This window comes from Stegostoma tigrinum, chromosome 8 (genome assembly GCF_030684315.1).
Source record: "Stegostoma tigrinum isolate sSteTig4 chromosome 8, sSteTig4.hap1, whole genome shotgun sequence".
Taxonomy (NCBI): Eukaryota; Metazoa; Chordata; class Chondrichthyes; order Orectolobiformes; family Stegostomatidae; genus Stegostoma; species Stegostoma tigrinum.
The window spans coordinates 75,226,050-75,244,858 of record NC_081361.1 but is presented as its reverse complement, the minus strand read 5'-3'; the positions used below and the strand labels follow the sequence as shown (position 1 = coordinate 75,244,858).

Below are 18,809 nucleotides of genomic sequence, written 5' to 3'. Positions count from 1 at the left end.
TTGTGAACTTAGTTTCAGTTTGTTCAAATTTGAATATTATTACTGTGTGTCCACTCATTTGGAATATGTGATTTTAATTTGTCTAGGATTGTGGTGAAAAATAATAATGTTAGAGGAGTTCAGTTCTTCTCGATATAATGTTAATAGCAATTTCTACAGAATATTAGAAATAGAATATAGAAGTGGGTAAGTAGCTCAGTGTGCAATCGAATACTGCATCGCTTCTGTATTTGATTCCTACTTTAAACAAATTACCTTTATTCAAATGTATATCTTTAGGTGGTGCTGAGCCAGGCTGGTAAACACTATCAAGTTTCAGGACAGTTTGTCTTTCTAAGGTGATATACACATTACCAAATGGAACTTAAGTATGTCATATTAAAAGAATTTGCCATCAATAATGTTGGAAATATTTTGATAGTTGTTTCTTCAGTCTACCTTTATACCATAGATTCATGAAGTGTTGCACATTTCAAAAAGAAACAGCAAGTCCACTGCTTCCCCATTCCCACTCTTCAAATGTCTTAGAAACCCACTTAAACAAGCAATTTTAACGTTTTACAAATTATTTATATGTCTATTAAGAACATCACAATGCACAATGTAAATGTTAACTTGATTATCATTACCACCTGAAAAATTATGTCTTCTGCCAGTTTTTTATTGTTCCTTTTTGTTACATCATGATTTTTAAAAAAATTTATGTAGTTTTGGACGATGCTCAATAATTTTCACTAAATCAAAATGTTTCAAAGCTTTTAAGATTTTAATCGTTTTAGGATTAGAAAATAATCTTGCCATATTTCTTCCAATTCTTGTGCCCAGGGTATTTAATAAAACGCTGAGGATAAATAGATTGTCAATAACTGTATGTATTCACTTCAGCTACTGGTCTGAAATGGAATACTACAGTGCAGGTCCACTCAGTAAACTTGTTTATGGTGCTCAGCTCAAGCCGACCTAGTACTTTAAGTGCCCTTTTTAGGAGGGAGCCTTGCACATGCCTGAGTGCAACCGCAGCAGAGCTGTCTCCGAAATGTTAAACATTGAAATGTTTAGAGCACGGGGAAAGGGCAATACTACCTCTGTAAACATTTAAGTGAAGATTGACTAGGCTTACAAAGTGTCCATAGGGCACCACTGACCCACTGAGTACTTTGTAAACCAGGTTTGACACTGCACTGGATTTAAACTTCACACTGTGTCAAATTGTAAGCCATGTGAGGCAGCTCCTCAAGGGAGTTTCAATCTGCTTTATGCCAGGGCAGGTCAGGTCCTCTCACTAGACTTAAACTGCTAAGTTTCTATTGATACAAACCTGAAATCCCTTCCATTCATGCTAAATTTATAGCAAATTCTCCTTAAAATGGCATGCATGAAAACTCACAGACTTACACAAACACACTGTACACTACACATGAGCTTATCTACCTATAAAACATTTCATTTCCATGCAAATCTGTTTGGCGTTTGTATATTCATCAATTGCAACTTTTATATAATTGACTGCAATACACAGCGAGCATCTTTTGACTACAGATTTAATTCAAAACCTTGTAAGAACAGATGAGTTCCGTGCCAGCCTGTGACAAGTTCTAGTTCTCATCAGTGCTGTATCCCAACTCTAATGCACAAACTTAACATTACAGGAATAATTGGAGACCATATATATATGTATATATATCAACAGATGCAATTTATCATCGATTGAACCAAAGCCTTTGTATACAGCATTGTCTAAGCATGCTATGAGAGTCAATTAATTCTTTACACAGAAGCACACAGTTAGCTCCAAATAACTGACCACTTAATCAAAGGTTGAGTCTTGCTCTGGTTTTTCTCTTGCATCAACAGTGAGGGATGTTACAGCTAAGGAATGGAAACTTATCCCATTCCAGACACCAACTATCAGTGTCAAATGTTTTCAAGTCAGCTATTGCACAAATTGTTTTAGGCAAAATCTCCCTCTATCTACTCTGTTGTACCAATATGTCACAGTCCTTAAGGACAACCCACACCAGCCGCCTATATTTTCCCTCCAAGTGAGAATGACAATTCACACCAAATTCAGGGCAGTTTTGTGAAAACTAATTTCTTTGGAAAATACAGGCATTCGGAGAAGGTCATTTTTCAATCCTTGGTCTAAACTAGACTTTGGCCTTTTTTCCATCCTTTCATAATTCAAATGCAGGCAAAGAATTCAAATTATGAGCCCAAACTTTTATTTAACTCTATTACAAAAGTTGTGTTATATAAAATAATTAAATGCAAAATTCTGATCTATTCACAAAATAATTCTAAATACTTGCTGCCAGATATAACTGTGGCCTTGGAGGGAGTGCAGCATAGATGCACAAGAATGATACCTGGATTTCAGAGGTTAAGGCTTGAGGAGAGAATATACAAGTTAGTCCTGTTTTCTTGAAAAGTTGGAAAGTTAAGGGGTGACTTTCTCAAAGGCTTCAAGATGATAACAGAAAAGACAGAATAGATAAACTATGTCCACTGGGCAGATATTCTACAACCAGGGAACATAATCTAAAAATTAGGTCCAGACCACACAGGAGAGATGTGGAGAAGCACTTCCATATACAAAGGGTGGTAGTGGTTTGGAACTCTCTTCTACAAACGTCATTTGATGCTAGGTTAGTTGTTAATTTAGTTCTGAGATAGATAACTAATTTTTAGCAAAGGTATTAAGGGATATGGGCCAAGGGCAAGTATGGGGAGTTAGGCCACAGATCAGTCATCTCACGATCTCATTGAATGGCAGAACAGGCTCAAGGGCCTGAACGGCATATTCCTGTCCAAGGTTCAATCCATTGCCAAAACTTTTCCAGAGACCATTGCAAGATTCTGTCACTTAGTCAGATATTTTGTAATTTTTTTGGTGGATTACATGTTTATGAAGTACATTGGACGTTACTATCCAACTCTGGTTGATTACTGTTTGCAACATTTCTCTCTCTGATTTTTATTGACCAAGTGCATTCAGAGCATGTAAATTAAGTACAGTTTAAAATGAGGATTAATGTAGCTATGTAATGGGGCCTTGTACAGTTGTAAATTGAAATGTACAGGAATAGTTTACAGCAACTCAGCTAAGAAATTTCAAATTTGGGACCCGATAATTCTTGTTAGATAATTGTATAGCATTCCAACATATAACATTCGAATGGTATCTTCAAATATTATATTAAGATCATTCTAGATTTGATTTGTGTTGGAGTGTTATTCAGCTATGACTTTTGATACTGTGTAATATGCTTGAGAAACAGAAGGGAAACTAAGACCCAATGTTCAGATGCATCAAAGGTTAAAGATAAAGAAAAAGGTTGGAGATAAATTACATTTTAATTTTAAGTTTGAAAAGTGTTACATGAAACAGGGCTTTCTCCAATTTTGCGTTCCCAAAATAAATTTGAATAAGAAATGAATTAAGGTCTGAAATTATGGCAAGAGTCATGGCTTCAAATGAGTGATACTGTAGACTGAAGGAAAAATACATATGATGTGTGTACTTACAGCTTAGAAGGAACTAAAAAGGTCAGAGGAAAACTGCCTACAGTAAGATCAATGAAAAGGTTGTCCTGTAATATATTGCAATGATATGCTGTGATATGTTGGCTGCACATTGGAATGTGGTATTGAAATATTGTGTCGGAGTACACCAAACTTGTACTTCAGGACTTTATTTTCTGGTCTTACATAGTAGTTTATACGAATGTTGTGTAATTCTGAGTTCTTGCTTCATGTTTTGATGTGGTATAGCACAACTGTACCATTATTATGTAATGTTAGAATGTGCTGGAACACTTACTTTTGGTATATTGAAATGTAGTTTTGCTTCATTTTTACATTATTGTTTTAAATGTTTATATTGAGTTCTGCTATATTTATTATCCTCTGTTATTTTTCTGTTATGTAGTTGTAGATTAGTGCATTGGATGTTGTGGAGTTTTATGTTTCAATATTTTGTGTCAATATATTTTAGTTATAGCTTTAATATTATGTGTAAAATAATTTCTATTGAAATACCAGCAATGTATTCTTTCCGATGTTATGGTGTCTCATGATTGAATTCCCATAATTGTTGAAATGATCGAAACAACACATACATGGATTAGATGAGACACTTGACATGTTCCCTCGTTCTAAGCCGCTTCTAGTCAGAATGGGCTGCAAAATTAACACTAATGTAAATATGTATTGAAATTTGGAAGAAAAGTATATAATTTTAAACAACCTGTCCAGATATGTTATGACACACCTCTGGAGCAGTTCTGACCTGAACCTGTTTCTCTTGGGCACTGTAATTCTTCTTACTTAAAATGTAAAATACCGAAATAAGCCATCCAGCCAACTGGTCACAACTTGTGTTAATGCCACACATGTCTCTTGCCACTGCTATTCATTTTGTAACACAATTTTGTCACACTATACTTTTATTCCGGTGTTTTTTGATCAGTTTCCGAAACTATATTTCAATTCCGTTAAATTTTAAATTTAATCAGTTTGGTTAGAAGTGCGCAGAGATCACCAAGTGATCAACCAGTCTTAGCAATCGGTAACTTCAGTCCTGGTCATTTAAGGGTGAGGGAGCTTTCAAGAGTTGTTTTAAAAATATTTATAACAAAGTGAGGAGGGAGGAGAGGTGAGGAAAGGATTATAATGAACTAATAGTTTCTTGAATTCATTTCACCTCTTCATTTTGGTGCTACAGAATCTAATTATGAAATCATTCAGCTGGAGTGCAACTGAATAAGTTGGAAGAAGCCGATATCTGATTTGAGTAAAGTAAGGTCCTTTTGAGAATCACATGAGAGCAAAATACTGCTGAGGCTGGCTATCTGAAATAAAACAGAAAATACTGGACAAACTCAACAGGTCTGGCAGTGTCTGAAGCGATGGAGAGACAAAGTTAACATTTCAAGTTCAATGACCCTTATCAAAAGAATAAAAGAAAGGAGGAAAGTCTGATATTGACAAACTTATCAATTATGGTTGCCTGTTATTGCAACAATTCAGGCATATATAAATGTTATGTGTGTATATGTATTGCCTTGAGGCAAGTAATTGTTTAGCTGATACTCAGAACCACCATTATTGTCAGTATCATTCCATCTATTTAAGATGATGAACAAGCTGTAAATTAAATCTGTTAAGGATCAAGTTGCCTCCTACAGTAAACTTTGCTGATGGCAAAAAGATAGATCAATGAGAGGCAAATTCTACCCCAAGACCCTGTGTTCTGAAGGGTAATTGTACTCACAGGATTAACTTTGTCTTTCTTCACAGATACCACAGGCCTACTGAGTTTGTCCGACGCTTTATATTTTACTCTTTGCAGACTCCTGTTAGGAAATGTATCTTTTTGGGTGGCTTCCAATTTATCAGAATTTTATCCTATATGTAGTTTTACAACTAGACTGCAAAGGCACAAATGAAAAGAGGAATGAATAGTTTGAGTAAGTAGCTGTGAAAGCATCTAGGCCAATCTCTGAAGTTCACTTGGATTACACAAGGTAAAATAATAACATTTCAAATGGGTAGAAGTTCAGCCAATAGCTGCCAAACAGAGATTACATGTGTGCACTCGTAATCCAATAAAGGAAAAGGATGCTAAAAACAATAAAACACTTCTCTCTTCCTGAGGCAAGCAGGAGAATAAGTCTGATACACACATACTCACTATATATGATTGTTATTGCAATAATATAGATGCATACCTTTATAGAAACACACACACACAAATCAGGTTATCAGTTAATAATAGGTGGGCTGAATTTCTGAGCTATTGTCAGTATCCTTCCATCTGTTTAAGATGATGAATATGCTGCAAATTAAAGCCGTTAGGAATAGGTTATTACTAAAGGTGCAATTTTGAATATTGCTGAAAAGATCTGTGAGAGTTAAATTTCACCCCATGTATTGCATGGTGTGTGGAAAGAGATGAATTGAAGAACCATCCACTCTAACATCTTGGATTTCTATTTAAAACCTATTTGTAAAAGGATCTGTACCATGCACTGCAATGTGTATCCATAAAGTGCCTTCAGTGCCAAATCTGACCCAACCTTTGCTCTCATCTAAAATCAGGAACACTTTTGTCAGAAGCTTATTACCCAATATTGAAAAAAAGTCTCCAATAAAATATATGGTATTCATAGTGGTTGTCACAGGCCTTTATGAGAAGTTAATGATTTGAAAAGATAGAACTGACCAAATAACGCAGCATAAGAACATGTGAAGGGAAATGGATCATCCCCAGAAACAGCCTGAGAAATCTGACGAGAGTACTTGATCATCTCAGCCTATTGTTTCCTCCAATTCCATTCCAATTAAATGTGTTCAATTAAATTGTACAACAAAGTATCAGCTGTTTCTGTCATGACTTGCAAATGTCTATATTCAAACAACATTACATCCGAGGTAAACATTCTAATTAGTAATAAAAACAAATAGTTTTCAAATTCTTCTCTAAGTCATTCAGCCAAGATTAGAAAGTGTTAGAATATAGTTACTACAAGCAGCAGGACAGATCAAAACCAGATTTTTGGTTAAACTCAAATATCTTGTCACCTTAGTTATGCCTACACCAATGGCACTGGGATCAATATGCTGTAAAGCTAAGATCTCTACACAGTTGATTGGGTTGTAGCCCTGTCTGTCACAGCCTAGCCATTTAACTTAAAGGATATATAATATCTTTCACATGCCATGTTTCATTAAGTAAGTATATTAATCCTCAACCAGCTTGAAAAATAGAATGATTTCCATTCACATAGTGCCTTTCATGACTTCAGGACATTATAAGCAGCTTCACTGCCAATGAAGTGCTTTTACAGCTGGTCATCTCTAATAGTTAGAGAATGGTACTTATGTCAGCTATATCAGCTGATGTAATTTGAGGAGCTGCTTATTCTTGCCTTTTATGATATCATGGAGCATGCTATAATGGAATTTGGAAGGATGAGAGGTGATTTGATAGAGGTACACAAAATGATCAAAGGTACAGATAGAGTAGACAGCCAGAGCCTTTTTCCTTGGGTGGAGGTAGCTATTACGAGGGGACATTGTTTTAAAGTGAGTGGAGGTACATATAGAGGAGATGTCAGAGGTAGGCTCTTTACTCAGAGAGTGGTAAGGGTGTGGAATGCATTGCCAGAGAGGGTAGTGGAGTCAGCCTTACTAGGTGCATTTAAGCGGCCATTAGATAGGCATATGGATGATAGTATAAGGTAGGGGTGGAGGCTAGATAGACGTTCGGTTTAGGGTAAAGGTTTGGCACAACATTGCCAGCTGAAGGGCCTGTACTGTGCTGTACTGTTCTATGTTCTATGTTTTATGCTAGAAATAAAGATGCATTGACTGTGAACTGCCTTTTTTTAATATTCATTTAAATGTTGTGGAGTCACTGACAGGCCCAACATTTATTGTCTTTGATCTGAGTGGCTCATTAGTTAATTTTAGAGGGCACTTACGAGTCAAGCACATTGCTGTGGGCCCGGAGTCAAGTGAGGATGGCAGATTTACTTCCCCAAAGGACATTAGTGAACCAGATAGGATTTTACAACAATCCACAGTAGTTATATATTCACCATTCATTTAGCTGTGAATTCCAGACTTCAATGAATTTAGTTTTCACCATTTTCCAAGGTGGGATTGGAACCTTTTACCGAGAACATTATGCCAGGGCTCTGGATTACTAATCCAGTGGACATCACTCCTATTGTACCACCTCCCTGTACCTTTGCACATTCTTAGCCTTTGTATAACTGTGCATACTGCCTGAAGAGAATGTAGTGCTTTTAAAGTAATTGAATTAATGATAATACAATGAAGAATCTTCTTGCATGAATGCCAACATGCCTCAAGGTGTGGAACATGCTTTCAGTTGACTTTGTAATGAAAGTATAAAAATAGAGCAAACTTGAATAAAGACTTACCTCAAAATTAAAACAATGTGTGTGCTGTTAGAAACGAATGATGTCAACCAGAGGTGAAAATTCTTATATAACACTAAAATGGGACAATGTCTTATTTTCTCCATTAGTAATGAGCCATTAATATAATCAAAACTGTCCAAGTAATGTACTTAGGAAATCTTAGTAAAGTAAAACTGATCAGCAACTGAAAGTATGCAAATAATATATATTTTACAATGTTTAAGAAGTCAAAAATTCATATTCCTGTAATTTAGTCTCAAAGTACAAAGTGGAATTGTAAGCTATCAGAGTGCCATTCTAATTCATTATATCATCTAAACTCTTAAATTAAACTCAGTTCTGAGGAAGGGTCACTGTGCCTGAAAGGTTAACTCTGATTTCGCTTCACAGATGCTACCAGACTTGCTGAGATTTACCAGCAATTTCTGTTTTGTTCCTAAATTAAACTAATGTCTATGACACATACAGATCCATGATTAAACCCATCCAATCAAGTCATATTGATTACATTACAGTCAATAATTGTTCTGTGTGGATGCCCTCATAAATAATTTAGGTCGGCACATGAACACCAACTAACATGACCCTGACCCCTTTCCATTGAAAAATAAATAAAAAATAAATAAATGAAACAGTTCACATAACCAACAGTATGAACATTGCCATAAATGAAAGTGTGCAGTTGTCCCAAAGCTCTCATATTTCTAACAGTTTTCAATTACTCAATCTGCAAATGACACAAGTTAAACATCTTCATCTGATTATTATCATGTAATCAATCCTAAACACTCATTATTCTCTTCTAATGGCACTTCGGCTTCATAATTACATCACAGCCTTAGAATCCTTGCTGTTATTTGTTACTTTAATGATAAACCATATAGACATTATCAATTAGATTGCAGACACAATCATTCCCATGTGTCCATCATTTTATATGTAACCTACCTCGGTCCCTAAGTTATATTGTCACTTGTTGCTTGTTCTTAGGTACGCATTCCTGTGAATATATTTTCGATGAAATTGGCTAAATTGGATACTAGACTTCTTCATATGACTGAAATTCACCAACAATAATTATAATTAGTGTGTTGGGTTCAAAAGTGAATCTCAAGGAAACAGTTTTTACTTCTTTAAATACTATTTTTGTCTGATGAATGCTACAAACTCTTAAATGCCAGGATATATATTGACCTTAAAAGCATTGAAAAATCCTTGCATGTGTGGCTGTGGGTGGTCACCATCTTTCGTCATTCATCACATAAAGTATTTTCAGTGTGGGCATTTCTTAAATGTGTCCTGTCTTTACAATGTAGGCCATATGACCTGCTTGATTCCTTGCAGTCGATTAAAGGTACTTTTCAGTCAGTCATCACTTTGTGGGTTGAAAAATTAAGCCTGACAACTAATGTGAGCATAACTTGCTGACACAGAAATAGGAACATTAATCTGTATGCTAAATATATGCAAAAGCATAACTTTTAGGGCCAAGTGAATAAGATCATCTCATTTGTTGGCATGCCTAATATGGTGCAATCTATAGTAATATCAAAAATCATGGAACGGTTTTGTCTACTGGAATGGTAAGAAGATTAGAAGAAGAAAATCTTTTAATCTATTGAAATTTGGAAATATATGGGAGATGGACTGATCCCCGAAATTCCTCAAAAAGCAATAAATTGAACTGTCATTGTTGGGATACTTCCACCAGATTGTCTGCAGATATTCAAAAAAGAGACTCACCACTTTTTGTGGTAACTAGACATGAGAAACGAGCTAAAACACTCCAAGATAGAAATTAGTTGGAAGTTATTTCCCCATTGAGCTTCTATTAAATTGAAAGAAATAGAAGATGTTCTATTTGACCATATTTGAAAGAGTTGGGATTGAGAAGGACATGGGGTCATTTGTTGTCAATGGTATTGCTATCAAAAATTCATGTTTTATTTGATGAAGCAGTCAAAAAAATCATATTTTGAAAAGCAAAAGTGACTTCTTTTTCAGTTATAGGAAATAAAGGCAAAACATTAATTTAGAAATTGTTCATTAGCGACAATATATTAAAAATCTTCCAACTTCATGCATTTGCTGTTTAACACCTTATTCATCTGTCAGTTCATTTTTATCAGACTTTTCTTTAACTCATTTTTATTTCTATGCCCACATTTATAATGAAAGCTGATGAGATAAATTTGTCATGCAATGATTCTATCCCTTGTCCAGTGGTGATGTTGTAATGCTTCAGAATTACATTTTTCAGTATCTTAGCCTTGAAACTCTTCAACCAATAGTATTACACTGCTTCCTAATTAGCTCCACATCTTATTATTTAACTACAAATGATAATAGCTTAAAGACCCTACTTAGTTTTGATGCTCCATGTACAGCACATTAGATAGACAAGTATTTATGCAGAGATGGGCAGACATTAGTTACTTATAATTCATTGGCCAGAATTATTCAATTTTGTTCATCAAATAGTTCAGATTATGCCATACGTCATGGGGATAATACCAATATTGGATCCAGTTCTAGTTTTTAATATGCATGTGGTTATATTATTCCACATATAGATGTCCAAAGATTCCCATACACATGACACTAATGGGTTGTTTTACAAGGATTGTTTGGACAAGCACATCTCGTTGCCACTGGAAAAAAGAAGCGGAAAAGGTGATTTGATTAGTCCCACACCCCTCATCATTTTGTATCAACATGTAAATGTTTATTCTTCAATCTAATTCTCTTTTGAAAGTTATTATTGCATTGGCTACCATTATCCCTTCAAGAAGTGTATTCCATATAATAGCATAATATTGTTTCTCTCATGCCATCTTCTTTGCCCATTAACATCAATCAACATATTCTTATTCCCAACCCTCTGCTATTGGAAACAGATTTTTCTTACTTAATCTTTTAAAATTCTTCATCAAACCTCCACTTAGCCTGCTGTGTTCCAATGAGAGTGACCCAAGTTTTTCTGTTCTCCTGGCGGCTGAAGTCTTTCGCCCCAGTACCATTCTAATAATTCCCCCTGCAATTGCTGTAAGGCTTTGACTTCCTTCAGAAAGTAACTAGGAGAATTGGACAAAATGCTTTAATAGCAGCCTCACCAGTGCTTTATAAAGGGTAAGTGCATTTTATTTTGTTACTGTTTACAAAATCAAGAACCTTTATGGGTGGAATACTCCCAGCCCCAGAATGATGTGGGCAATGGTAAGAAAGTTGCGAGAATTGCATGAGGTGAGCAGTAAGGAGCATCTAGATAGCGAGATAAAAATCTGATTTCCAACCAAGTGTTGAACAGCAAAATGAAATTCTCATTAGTGAGCAATAACAGGCCTATTTGCATGCATAGGCATGTACCAACATCCTCAATGTCAGTTTTTTTGCGTCCTTGATCTTACATTCTCGTTCTTCCATCTGCTGGATAGATAGTAGATGGTGACAATTTCCTGCAACTCCAGAACAACACTAGCTCCTGTGGCCCTTATCCTGGACAGCAGTCATCCACATTTTGTTGGACCAGTTCTGAGGAAGGGTCACTTGACCCACAACGTAACTCTGATTTTTTTTCTTCACAAATGCTGCCAGGCCTGCTGAGCTTTTCCAGCAATTATGTGTCTTTGTTCAAGACATGATCCATAGGCAGTTGCCACAAAAACGCGATCTCAAGGTCACCATTGGCCAGGTCCTGTACCAATTTCTCTCTGCCCAACATGCCTGGGACAATTGACCGGAACTGTACAAAAGAGCTGCTGACTGATGGTGCTTCACTGGGTGCACAGCTGAGCTTTAACTTGCAGTTCCCATTATCTCTGAAGCTTTTGTGCTCCTGAGATGCTGCTTGGCCTGCTGTGTTCATCCAGCCTCACATTTTGTTGTCTTGGATTCTCCAGCATCTGCAGTTCCCATTATCTCTGAGCTTTAACTTGATTGTTTTTAGTTAGACACACTATAATTTCCAATAATTTTATATTTAACTATTCATTATTGCAGTTTTGACGTAACTAAATGAAAAGATGAAAAAGAATTGGCGTTAACCCTTAACATTTTAGCATTGATGGATTGAATAGTATTGCCCCAGCATATGTTACAGTCACAAGATAATAGATTACCAGTTTTAGTGCCAAATAATATTAAATTATGTACAGTTTCTGATACGGATTCAGAAACCGTATCAGAGTGCCCGGAAACCCAGGAATCCTGGAAATGGCCAATAGTCCGCCTTTGGCAAGTGAGAAAACATGACAGGCCAGGTGCCATAGGATGCGATGCATAGGTAATAGAGCACATTGGGGAAGACTGCATGAGAAAAGACCTTAGGACTCACTAAGAGAAATTCTCTGTGAAACTCACCAAAACGCAGAGCAATTTCTGGTAAAATCCAGCCCTATGCCTTAGTGTGAGCCTTTTCAACTGAGTTCTTAAATTGTGATCGGTTAGAAAATTGCTTTTTCATCAGTAATACATGGGTTTAAATCCAATTCGCACTGATGGGATGACTATAATAATCTTAAATAAAATGAGTGCACAGCAGTTCCCAGCTGTCAGGAATCCGTATCAGAAACTGTCCATAATTTAATACTATTTAGCACTAAAACTGGTAATCTATTATCTTGTGACTGTAACATAATGCTACTTACTATTCAATCCATCAATGCTAAAATGTTAAGGATTAACGCCAATTCTTTTCCATCTTTTCATTTAGTTATGTCAAAACTGCAATAAAGAATAGTTAAAAATAAAATTATTGGAACTTATAGTGTGTCTAACTAAAAACAATCAATTTAAAGAGAGCAGCAATAATATAAAGAATAAAGTTCCAAACTCAACTTCTTACACGTAAGATCGATGCTGCACTATTTCTGCGTGAGTCAATTAAATCCCTTCTGATCTCCTGTCTCACAGAGTGCTATTGGATATTATGCTAGAGCAACTGAACAGCAACAGGAGAGTCATGTTTCCTGCTGGCCTCAACTGAAACCCATCAATACAGCCACTGGCAAGTGCAACTTATTTGGCTGCTTAATGAAATATAAAGATTATTTTAAGCACTGTAAGCAGAATTTGACAGCCTGAAAAACAGAGCTTCCACTTGACAAATGCATTTGTAATTTAAAAAATGCTGTATAGGTTCTTTTCTATAATTGATTTATGTATTTTTAAAAGGATCTTAAAACATGGGCAAGAACTGATTATTATCAGTGCCATTGTAACAAGTATTCTTAAAGCCTGAAGCTACAGTTATAGCAAAGCTTTCTAACGTCCAGCATGGCATCACTCTCTTCAAGGAGATTTATTTCCCAACACGTCACCAGATTTATTGTAAGTTGCAGGCAGCCAATCAATTTTAGTAGGAGAGCTCTATTGTCCCAACTAGTATGTGGTATTAGTTTGACTTTGTAATATATTTGTTTGACAAAACCATTTTTATGTTCCATTAAAGATTTTGTTGTCCTATTTGTGTATTGCATACTTTGTGCATGCTGGCAGGGTAAACTAAATTAGTCTGAAGGTATTTTGTCACTCTGACACCTAGCAATGCACCAGAAATGTTGTCATTTTCTATAATGGTTTGACTTTTTCAATTTCTTTCTTCCTCTTTCTAAGTTTCTTTTATGTGACAACATGTGGAATCAAAGGTGAAAATCTGCTCTAGGCTCAGTGCCTACCATGTATTCTAATTGGCCCAAGTAGCTGCACGAGAGAGCTCCTGGGCGTTTTGCTGGCTAGTCAACACAGCTGAAATCCTACAATCAGTTTACAGGAACAGATAGAACCAAAACTGAATCTCACCATTTTATAGCGCAGAATGTAAGTGTGATTTGTCGTGCTATTATTTTATTGTTCCTTGGACTCTCTCATTTTGCCTCATCAATAAAAAATAATTCATAAAATATTCTCAGAAGAAATCTCACCCACAATTTTGAGAGGGTAAAAATGTTATACATCAAGTTGCTTCCAAAAGTGAAAAAACTCACAAGAAATGTTCTCAATCAAAAGAATAAACCAAAGCATATCTGAGTCACTGACACTATAGTATCCAAACCTTCTAATTTGCATTGATGTAGAATGTTACTTCATATCAGTGCTAGACTTGTATACCTAGCTTCGAGGCCTGAATCAAGGATGCAGTAATAAGATTTCAATATTCAGACTGACTTCAAAATGAAGCAGATTGCTGGGGCATTACACTCCACTTATCTTCAGTATTTGGGCAAGACTTGACTCTGGATTCAGATTGTTTTTCAACTTTAAGTTTGACATTAATATGAAGCAAATGTACATAATAGTGACACTTGAGCTGAAATCCAAGTACATTGTAAGATTTGCAGTAAGATTTCTCTACAATACCAAAATGGTTAGAACATTCCACTTGAACTGGCTCAAAACTCTTCTCCATAACTGAAATGATCAGTTGTGTCCTGAGGACACTTTTTTTATAAGTTGAAAGTGTATGTGCCCTCTTCTATAGACAGCTCACAAATTAGCGTACTGGGAATGGTTGAAAGCAAGGTCAAAGAGCAAATTTAGGAAATTACAGCTGTAAGTTATGAGTAGAAATTTGTGGAGCATCACTGGCTTTCACTGGAAAAATCAATTAGAAATGAGCTCCCTAGAGACTGATTCATGCATTCACAAACCAAATATCCATTCTATGATTCTGTAAGAATTTGAGCATTGATGGGATACTTCTGCTTTAGACTGCTACTAAACTTGTAAATCCAGCATTGAGGCCTAAGCCGCCTTCAAACTATGGTGATGCAATGCAGTATGAAACACCTGACTATGATGATTTTCAGGAAATGTGTAGGCTGGTAGAAAAACATACTTCTTGGGAAATTTATATTCTCCTGCTGCCAGGAAGCAGTTAGTGTCATATGTCATTTTGTGCCTTTTTTTCTATTTGACTTTTTTAGTTCCATAATGGTTATATTCCTATATGGAATGTAGGCTGCCATTTTACAACAAAGAAACAAGAACGAAGAAAATTACAGCACAGGAACAGGCCCTTCGGCTCTCCAAGCCTACGCTGATCCAGATCCTCTATCTTAACCTATTGCCTATTTGCCAAGGATCTGTATCCGTCTGATCCCCCCCTGTATCTGTCTAGATACATCTTAAATGACGCGATTGTGCCCACCTCTACCACCTCCGCTGGCAACACATTCCAGGCACCCACCACCCTCTGCGTAAAGAACTTTCCACGCATATCTCCCTTAAACTTTCCTCCTCTCACCTTCAAATCATGATCCCTAGAAATTGAGTCCCCCACTCAGACATATCCACACTGTCTATGTCTGTCATGATTTTGTAGACCTCAATCAGATCCCCCCTCAATCTCCGACTTTCTAATGTAAATAATCCTAATCTACTCAACCTCTCTTCATAGCCAGCGCCCTTCATACCAGGCACATCCTGGTGAACCTCCTCTGCACCGTCTCCAAAGCATCCACATCCTTTTGGTAATATGGCAACTAGAATTGTATGCAGTATTCCAAATGTGGTCGAACCAAAGTCCCATACAACTGTAACATGACCTGCCAACTCTTGTACTCAATACCCCATCCAATGAATGAAAGCATGCCATATGCCTTCTTGACCACTCTATCCATCTGCATTGCCACCTTCAGAGCACAATGGACCTGAACACCCAGATCTCTCTGTGTATCAATTTTCCCCAGGGCTTTTCCATTTACCGTATAGTTCACTCTTGAGTTGGATTTTCCAAAATGCATCACCTCGCATTTGCCTGGATTGAACTCCATCTGCTGTTTCTCTGCCCAACTCTCCAATCTATCTATATTCTGCTGCATTCTGCGACAGCCCCCTTCACTATCTGCTACTCCACCAATCTTAGTGTCATCTGCAAACTTGCTAATCAGACCATCTGTACCTTCCTCCAGATCATTTATGCATAATCACAAACAACAGTGGTTCCAACACGGATGCCCATGGAACTGGTCACAGTTCTCCATTTTGAGAAACTCCCTTCCACTACAACGCTCTGTCTCCTGTTGCCCAGCCAGTTCTCTATCCATCTAGCTATTACACCCTGGACCCCATGCAACTTCACTTTCTCCATCAGCCTACAATGGGGAGCCTTATCAAACGCCTTACTGAAGTCCATGTAGATGACATCCACAGTCCTTCCCTCATCTATCAACTTTGTCACTGCCTCAAAAAATTCTATTAAGTTGGTAAGACATAACCTTCCTTGCACAAAACCATGTTGCCTATCACTGATAAGCCCATTTTCTTCCAAATGAAAATAGATCCTACCCCTCAGTATCTTCTCCAGCAGCTTCCCCACCACTGACGTCAGTCTCACAAGTCTATAATTACCTGGATTATCCTTGCTACCCTTCTTAAACAAGGGGACAACATTAGCAATTGTCCAGTCCTCCAGGACATCACCCGTGCTCAAGGATGCTGCAAAGATATCTGTTAAGGCCCCAGCTATTTCCTCTCTCACTTCCCTCAGTAACCTGGGATAGATCCCATTTGGGGACTTGTCCACCCTAATACCTTTTAGCATGGTTTTGTACTTGACTGAGTCAGTGGAAATCAATAGCTGGACAAAATTAATACTGCTAGGTCTTACTCAGATATGTTCCTATGTTTGTCAATAAATTATACATGTAGGGAGAAATTTGTATTGGAAATTTATACCAGAAACATTTATTAAAACATTCTACAAAATCAATTATAAAAACATTCATACAGAAGAAGGCCTGTACAAGCTGTTTGATAGAGCTATATAATCAGCTCCACATCTCTACTCCTTTGCCATAATCATTCATGTATTTATTTCAGTTCCTGTTCGAAAGTCACTACTGAATTTGTTTTCACCACTGTTTTAGGCAACTCATTCTAGATCGCAACGACTTAATGCTTATGATTTTCCTTTTGCTCTTTTGTCAATTGCCTTCAATCTGCATCTTCTGGGAACTGATCTTTCATTTTTATCTTTTTTTCTTGTATCAAATTCCTTCATGATTTTAAACATATTTCTCAAATTTCCAATATCCTTTTCTGTCCTAAGCAGAACAATTCAGATCTCCATGTTTTCTGGTACCATACTATCAAATCTCTTCTGCACACTCTCAGTAGCACACAGTGTAGCATCCTTGGCTGAGTCGAAAGGTTCAAGTTCTACTCCAGAGGCCTGAGCACAATGAACCAGGTTGACGTTCTACTGCAGTACTGAAGGACTGCTGCACTGATGGAGATGCTGTCTGTTGGTTGATGCATTAAAACAATCCCCAGCCTACTCTTTAATGCTATTTCAAAGAACGTTAGAGGAACTCATACTAATTAATAACTCTTACTGAGTCAATCGTATCCCTCAACCAATATCATCAAGATTGGGGAAACAAAGAGGAGGCTTGGGGACTGCTTTGCAGAACATGTCCACTCGGTTCGCAATAAACAACTGCACCTCCCAGTCGCAAACCATTTTCACTCCCCCTCCCATTCTTTAGACGACATGTCCATCATGGGCCTCCTGCAGTGCCACAATGATGCCACCCGAAGGTTGCAGGAACAGCAACTCATATTCCGCTTGGGAACCCTGCAGCCCAATGGTACCAATGTGAACTTCACCAGCTTCAAAATCTCCCGTCCCGCCACTGCATCCCAAAACCAGCCCAGTTCGTCCCCTCCCCCCACTGCACCACACAACCAGCCCAGCTCTTCCCCTCCACCCACTGCATCCCAAAACCAGTCCAGCCTGTCTCTGCTTCCCTACCCCGTTCTTCCTCTCACCCATCCCTTCCTCCCACCCCAAGCCGCACCTCCATCTCCTACCTACTAACCTCATCCCACCTCCTTGACCTGTCTGTCTTCCCTGGACTGACCTATCCCCTCCCTACCTCCCCACCTATACTCACCTCTCCACCTATCTTCTTTTCTCTCCATCTACGGTCCGCCTCCCCCTCTCCCCCTATTTATTCCAGTTCCCTCTCCCCATCCCCCTCTCTGATGAAGGGTCTAGGCCCGAAACGTCAGCTTTTGTGCTCCTGAGATGCTGCTGGGCCTGCTGTGTTCATCCAGCCTCACATTTTGTTATCATCAAAATGATGATCTGGTCATTATCACTTTATTGTTTGTTGGATAATACAGTGCACAAATAGGCTGACACTTCCTCCAAGCTTCAAACACTTTGTCACTTGTTATAAAATGCTTGTGATGTTCTAAGATTATGAAAGGTGTTAAATAAATGTAAGTCTTTATTTTTTAATGTTGCCCATGAAGCCCAGAATTAGCTGCAATGCTCCAGCTGAGCCAAAATATTGTTCTATAAAGGTTTAGCACAAATTCCTTGTATTTATATTTTTGTGTCTATTTATAGATACAGACATCCCATATGCTTCTTTTCAGCAGCCTTCTCGACCTGCTATGCCATCTTAAATCATTGTGCCTGTATACCCAGTCTTGCTGGGCACCCCCATGCATGATATTCTTTATTGTATAGCAATGATAAAGAAGCTGCTCTTGTTAGTTACTCTATGGGCCTAAATTATGGTGTACCATCACACCAGAAAGGCAAGGACCAAGAATTGTCACTGCTTATCCTTGTCTCATCATAACTGAGGCGTAATTTAAGTAACAACTAAGCACTCCAATACAACCCAGCTTTTGGGATTTATTCAATTGGCCAAGTTGAGATCAGAAGAAGATTCAAGAGGATGGAAAGCTCAGAGTCTGCAGTTGTTGCAGATAAAAGAGGACTTCCCCTGTTCTTTCTGCTTCCACAATAAAACAGTTCGATGGCCTTTTCTTGAACAACCTTCCATGGTCCTTTTATAGATGGTTGGGCAACTCAAGACTTGGATATACGTTTGACATGTTTAA

At 37.5% G+C, this 18,809-nt stretch overlaps 1 protein-coding gene across 2 annotated transcripts in view; it reads left to right on the top strand.

The window, feature by feature from the left end:
• The window catches only part of dmbx1b (diencephalon/mesencephalon homeobox 1b), a 57,402-nt gene that overhangs the window by 13,296 nt on the left and 25,297 nt on the right, over positions 1-18,809 (top strand). The window contains exon 1 of one of the 2 annotated variants that reach the window (XM_048538729.2): positions 13,688-13,766. The exons of the other annotated variant lie outside the window; for it this stretch is intronic. The gene's annotated coding sequence lies outside the window, so the exon portion shown is untranslated. Of the gene's footprint in view, positions 1-13,687; positions 13,767-18,809 lie in introns of those variants that run through there. 2 annotated transcript variants of the gene reach the window in all.